The following is a 7,768-nucleotide window of genomic DNA, read 5'->3' as shown; positions in this document are numbered from 1 at the left end:
AATAAAAAGTTAGATTTGATAATAAAAATATCCCCATCGTCGAAATCATGAGATCGAAAGTCGAAGTTATGAGATAGAAAGGCATAATGATGAGCTACTTAAACACACAGTCACAGAAGCAGCTCTTTGGCTGCTTACTGTACACTTGCAAATATTATTGTGAGTATATTGATGACTACTTTAAACGTGGCTTTACAACACATGAAACACTTCACGTGGGATTGTGCAAACGCACCCTTGAAAGGATTTTAAGCTTTGAACAAAGTTATTATAATTACTTGTGTTTGCTATTTTCTTTAATAGTTTGATCTTTGATAGAGTAATCTGGGTTTCTTAACCCTAAATTAAAAGGATTTAAGTTATAATAACAGAAATGTGCTGAAATATAGTTTTACATTTATATAACTGCATGTACAATATTTTAACATTTGAATAAACAATCAAATGCAGAGACAGTTATTTACCAATCTGTTGGGAGTAGTTACATTTACACCGTCTTACATTTACAACCGGCCCTTTGAGGCCGACCGTGATGCTGATGTGGCCCGGAGTGAAGATGAGCTTGACACCCCTGCTCTAAGTGCATGTTTAATTTTTTCAAGACTTAAAAAAAACATCACATCCTTAAGCCAGGCATATATGGCTCTTTTCTTATTAAATGGCTCACTTCTCCCTTTGGTCGTATCTTGAATGCCCAAACTATTAGGCGTAGTTATCACTTATATTAACATAATCACAACCAAAAGAAAAATAATAATCACAAAACAGTTGATGTGCTTTACTGTAACGTCCAGTCGTAATAAATACTTCTCAGTCTCAACTATTATCCAAATAACTATGATAAAGCCACATTTGTTGCTGACAGTATAGCTTTCCCATCATGATCTGCTTCACTGAATATCTAACAACATACAGAGATATATATTCTAGATCAGTGATTCTTAACCATAGGGCCACGGCCCATGATTGGGCCGCGAGCGCCACCTAGAGGGCCGCGAAAAACGTTCAGTTTTGCACCTGTGGGCCGCGAGGGCCGCGGGACTGCATAGGTCAGTGATTCTTAACCATAGGGCCGCGGCCCATGATTGGGCCGCGAGCGCCACCTAGAGGGCCGCGAAAAACGTTCAGTTTTGCACCTGTGGGCCGCGAGGGCCGCGGGACTGCATAGGTTATCAATTGAAGACACCAGAGATATCACTGTTATCCATGAGACACTCAGTTACGATACAGCTTCCCACCACCAGGTGGCGGTAATGCGTCAGTCAGTTGTTTAACAAGCTGCACTAAGCAGAAGAAGACACTCAGCTAGCCGCTAGCCTGTAGCGAAAGTTATGGATAAGTTATTAAAAAGAAAAAATGAAGACGACAGTAGTGCCATACCCCCCAAAAGTCTAAATGTGTGCGCAAGTACAACCCTGACTTTCTTAAGTTTCTTAAGCTTTGTGAACGGAGGCAACGAGGCAGAGCCAAGTGCTCAGTGTGTGGAATGTGGGCTAATGCTATCAAACGAAGCACTGGAGCCTTCAAAAATAAAGCGACACGTAGCGACGAAACATCCAACGCTCGTGGGAAAGTCTGTTGGGCTTCTTGTTGTGTATGCAGGTTTACATACACATGATAATAAATGTCTTTGTGATCATCACATTGTATCATCTCATTTATTTAACAAGGGTTTTGCCTGTTCAACACCGGCGTCCTCCATCCCCTCCCCTTCCGTTCCTACGGCTTGTTTGCGCAAATACGTCACAAAACATGTCCGTGTTTGGTATCCCAGCATGCCCAAAATCCTCATCTTTGCGAAGAAATCATCGATTTTCTTTCATTTCTTATGGTTTCTCCACAAAAGGAGCCCACACACACACTGTCCAAAGTCGCCATAACCGCTGCAAGTCGTATCTTGCAGCATTTCGACGGAAAAAGACACATTACAGACCCGACAACGTGCTAGCGGATGTTACCATGGAGCTACTGCCTTCAGAAAACGCTAGTACTTATAGTACAAACCTTATCCTCCTCTTCCATAAGCCGTCAACCAACGTTTGCGTAACTGAGCCATGTATGATTTTAAATATCTGCAAAGCAACAGACAAAATAATTTTTTTTAATATACAGTGTTGTATCATTACTGCTAATGGGTCATAATGTGTGGAGTTTTGTGAAAACTGCCATGGAAAACATGCTGAACACTGGACTAGCAAATAGTGAATTCATAGAATAGAACAGAATAGAATAGAATGCTGGATGGAACTGGAACACAGCTGAGTTCTGGGATTAGAATGTTGAGGTGTCATCTTGTGGATGAAGCCCAGTGCTCCACAGAGGACAGCTGGACAGCTCTGAGGGAAGCCACAGGCAAAACCACTCCTCAAAATTTCTTGTAAAGTATTTTATTTTATTTTATATGACTGGTCAGACTCCCTGTTGAGGTGAAGGTCTGTCATCTGGCAAATTGGCAGATGAATTTGCAAGCTTTTCAACCTCACTTCAGGCTTCCGGTGTGTCCGATGTCGGCTGCTGGGGTCAGATACCCTCACCAAACTCCTGTCGTGTAAACCAGGAGCATATCTGACCTGTAACTTTGGATTCAGAATAGACTTTGACTGCTACCACTTTTCATAATTTGGCTCACGATGTTTGGTGCCACTATTATAATTGAAGGATTACCAAATCCCTCCTTGAATATCAAATTGTTAGCATTGATTATTTACTGAGAGTAAAGTACAGTAAAACTTAGAGAGCTTTGCTTAGAGGAGGGATATTTTGAAATATAGTATTTATAATCATACAGTTGTAAAATAATGAACTAACTGTGTAAAATGTTGGCATTTACTCTAACCTCCTACATTAGGACAGTGTTTTCATGCTGTCATTCACTCATTCTCTGTGCTTTCTCTCCTCACAAGTTTCTATGGATCATTGTTATATCTGGACACTGGTCTTGCCTCTAACGTAGTTGTGACACATGCAAGAGTAACTTCCCTGGTTGCCCTGATCGTGACAGTGAGCGTGTACTGTCGGGGAGAGGCAGTCACGTATCTCCTGAGTGAGAGTCCTGAACGGTGACATGTCGCTGTGTTGGGCTGCTGTTTCAGTAGTATCAAACAAGGGGATGGCCAGTCTTCAAATCATGTGCCAACATGCGTTTGGGTACTTCCGGTGTCCGATGTACAATGATGGGGTAATATACTCTCACCAAACTCCTGTCGTGTGAACCAGCAGCATATCTGACCTGTAGCATTGGATTCAGAATAGACTTTGTCCGTCAGCACTTTTCGTAATTTGGCTTAGTATGTTTGGTGCCACTATAATAATTTAAGGATTACCAAATCCCTCCTTGAATATCAAATTGTTAGCATTGATTATTTACTGAGGGTCAAGTACAGTAAAACGTATAGAGCTTTGCTCAGAGGAGTGATATTTTGAAATAATTAATTTACAACTGTATGACTATAAATACTATAACTAGTAATAAATACTTCTCAGTCTCAACTATTATCCAAATAACTATGATAAAGCCACATTTTTTGCTGACAGTATAGCTTTCCCATCATGATCTGCTTCACTGAATATCTAACAACATACAGAGATATATATTCTAGATCATGTATCAACTGCTGACAAACCCCTTGAATGAATAAGAGCGGATGTTTACTTTTGCAGTGGTGGAATCTAACTAATTAATTAACTATATTTCAAAGCTTTAGTTATAGTTACTTTGCAAAGTTAGATTGTTGATAACAACATAAGGTAGGTTAGAATATATTATTACAGATAGTAAATATAGTAGCGGTGTATTAGATCTGGATTATTCTTCCATCCCTGGACTTCAGTAAGTTAAGTGACACAATGTCACACTTTTAATGGAATATCTAACGTGTGACTTATTATCTCCAACTAATGGCCTATAGTGCCAGTAAGCTGTTGTGCTGAAACATGTTGGTTAGAGGGCATTCAGAGAGAGCCCTGTTAACGCGGCAGAGCCACATGATTGGCTCGTTGACGCTCCAGCTGCGTCCAATCACATCAGCGAGAGGCGGGGCTACAGCGAAGATTGACAGGACGCTGGTGGAGTCCTCAAACCTGATGTAATGCCTGCAGAAGACACACGGGGGCGGTGTGGGACGTTTGTTGACGGCCAGACCTGTGCAGAAGATAAAGAACAGTTCTTAAAAATATCAAATTAGTAGCGTTATTTTGTAATAATTGTTAAATATCAACAGAGCTCACTGTGAATCGTTTTTATCAGAACTACATGCAGTAAGAGACAACGTCCTATGAACATTCTTATAAAAACTATTCACAAATAGGCCTAAGTATTAAATACTCTGGGATTATGAATGATGGTTGAATCCCATTTAGCATGCTTCAGTTTCAGGGTCATGGCATTGTGCATGCTGACTCACTGTCACTGTTATGGCTTACTGTGGGTAGAGCAGAGCCGTTGTTACGGCCTATATTGCTGTTAGCAGTGACTGTCTCCTCCACCCTCTACATTAACTCTTTTTGACACCCACAATCTATGACACTTCCATGACCAAATTCATGACAGCATAGGTCAGTGTGACTACACTGACCTATGCTCAGTCTGCAATGACCTAAGACCAGTCAGGCGAACTGTGTTTACCTCTCACAAGGATGTGTTCATCGGGCCAGCTGGCTCCAGAGATGTGCTCTGTGGGAAAACGAGCCGGGCTCTGGTCAGGTGCTCGTCTGAGTTTGCCAAGGTCACTTCCTGAAATCCATCCACCCGTCAATACTGAGCCATCCAGGGGTCGATATGTTCCCATTCCACATCAGCACAGTCGGTGCAGTGCACGAGAGAGATCTACGTCAGCTCGTCCTGTACCTTACCTAACCTATTCAACAAAAACAACTGTGTAATGCAATCCAACAGCCTTCCATTAAATACTATACAGGCACTTTTTAAAGCACAGGTGTCGACAATGTTAGTGGCTTAATTGGGTAACAGCCCCTTTGAACTGAACACCTAAATGAAGTGTAATAAGGAGTAATCATCTGTTATTAATTACACCTGTGCTCTTCCTGCAGTGACATATTTTTTATGTCACTGTTTTTTGTGACAAAAGTCGATAGAGCAGCGTTATCTGTACATACACACGATTTCTACACTTGAGCTTCGGTGTTTGCAGCTTGATGCACAATGTAACACACACACTCCTCATCCACACACACGTGACACATTTCTTGTGTTATCAACGAAAGAAAAATCCTGACCTTTTATAGAATCCGAAACATTTTGTGAAAGCCAAACACACCATACACACGCACGCATGCACGCACGCACTCACGCACGCACGCACACACACACACACACACACAGATCAGGGTGAGTGAGGAATGACTGATATGATTTATCCATAGCTGGCAGCGGTAACTCAAAAAGCCATTAAAACGGAGACACCTCACATTACTCTTGCATGAATAATAAATGTTTAATAGATGCAATGAGGAGTGTGTGCACATATGTTTGTGTGTTTGCATTAATTAATTACACAGCAACTAGTAGCTGTAAAAGACATGTATGCATTAGAGCTAAAACTATGACCTGATTGTGTTTGATTCCAAAATCCTACCAATATTACAAAAAGAAAAACCTGCGAGATTATGATTCGATGTTATGTTTTTTCAGCAGTAAAACAGAAGGGCATCAACCTAAGTGGCTCCATGAACGCAGGCAGATTGGTGTGTGTCTGTGTCTCAGACATGTTTACTGTTAGCAGTCTGAGCTCATCACTGATGGATTCATTTTTCAGTTCCTCAAAGATGATCACATAATATAAGGTGATGATAATGGACACTCGCATGACTGGGTTTCGTATTGTCGGCACCGCCAAGTCTGTGTCGATTGAGTGTGTAATGTGTGTGTGTGTGTGTGTGCTTGTTCTTGTGCTTGTGTCACTGCTGGCTCCACGCTGACGGCTGATGTCTTGTTGTATGAGTCAGTCTCAGCCACATTACTCATATCTGCAGACCTACCTGGCTCCAGCGCTCCCATTCCTAGAAAGGAGGCGAGAGGAGAGATTGAGGAAAGAAGAGGACGGATTTGAAACTGAGAAGAACCTATTTGAGAAATGGAGAGAAGTGAAACCAGAAGAATTGGTAGCCAAAAAAGGTGAAGTATGAGAAAAGGTGCATGCCAGTGCATCAAACCCTAAACCAACTACAGTAGTCAGTCAAAGCGTCCTGTTTTATTGCAGTGCATTTCCCATGCACAGAGTGATACACCCCCCCCCCCCCTCTTTGTTTCAAGCAAATCAGACATGAAGTCATTTTTTGCCAGAAGCAAGTCTACAGAAATAGCTTGCATGTGGCTCTGAGGTCATGGGCAGAGAGAGGAGAAATGATAACAGAGAGGCAGACACACACACACACACACACACACTCACACACACACACGCACACACACACACACTGTGTGTCAGCAGGGTATGTGTGCGGGATTCAGTCTTCTCTTGGAGACATACAGGTCAGCATGTCTTCGTGCTTGTTAAACCAGTCCTCCTCAAACACCAGACCTGATTATGGACGGGTGTTTACAGTGGAAACAGATTCGTTTTTCTTCTTACAAATAGGTCTGGTTTAATGTATTTTCTGTCTATAATTTCTAAAGATTCATGAGATATTCCAATTTCCAGAAAATAAACGAACATCAAATAAACTTTAAATTTGCCCAATCCTCTCAATCAACATATTATAAATTGAATACACGGAACCCATTTTTAAATATAGATTTCTAATCTATAAGTTTGAAAGAGGACAATCACAAACGTGTGCAGTGTTTGAATAGATGTACAATCATCTGCTGGCCCGACTATGTCAACAAAGCAAAGAGAAGCTAAACAATAAAAACCACTCACAGAGGGAGAGTGACTTCATTCTCTGCGAGGGTAGACATTACTCCACTATATCTTTACAAAGAAAATACTTGTTTGCAGCTATATTAATGCTCTGGATCCCATATATTGCACCTTTTAACACTGAAAAAGGGGCTGTTAGTTCACTAGCTTAGTCTTTGAATAGTTCCCATTTGCAACCTGGGGGGGGGGGGGGGACTATTAACACTTGTATCCGGTGATTATAGTTTTCGTACTTGATCCCTCAGAGAGATGAGACAGTGTCTGACCTTGGGTCAGCTGTGCCACATCCACCTGAAGCAACGTCTACTTCGGTGTTTGTCCGGGATGTGGTTTTGGAAGTGCAGACACTGAGATATGGGATATGCTGTGTGTTGCCCGACTACAATAGCAGAAGCAGTGTGTGTGTGTGTGTGTGTGTGTGTGTGTGTGTGTGTGTGTGTGTGTGTGTGTGTGTGTGTGTGTGTGTGTGTGACGATACATTGATGGGGTTCGGACCTGGGCAGAGAGTGCTGATGGGGCTGATGTTGGGAGAGAGTTGCAGTTTGTTCCACCATTAGAAAGACAGAGAGACAGATGTCAGCACCACCAACTGCTTTAGTCAGCACTTTGAACATACACACACACACACACACACACACACACACACACACACACACACACACACACACACACACACACACACACACACACACACACACACACACACACACACACACACACTCATTGACAGTGGAGAGGGAGTGCCTCACTGCTACATATAGAACACAGATAGGAAGTTTAGAGGCTGCCTCTTTTTTGGATCTTTTGTCCATTCACTTTGTTTCGTTGCTGAAAACAGAAGCTAAGCGAAACCCGAGGCCTAACAGACTGATGCACATTCATTCTGCTGC

This window comes from Melanostigma gelatinosum, assembly GCF_949748355.1.
Source record: "Melanostigma gelatinosum genome assembly, chromosome: 1".
NCBI classification, from domain to species: Eukaryota; Metazoa; Chordata; class Actinopteri; order Perciformes; family Zoarcidae; genus Melanostigma; species Melanostigma gelatinosum.
This window is presented reverse-complemented; position numbering follows the sequence as displayed.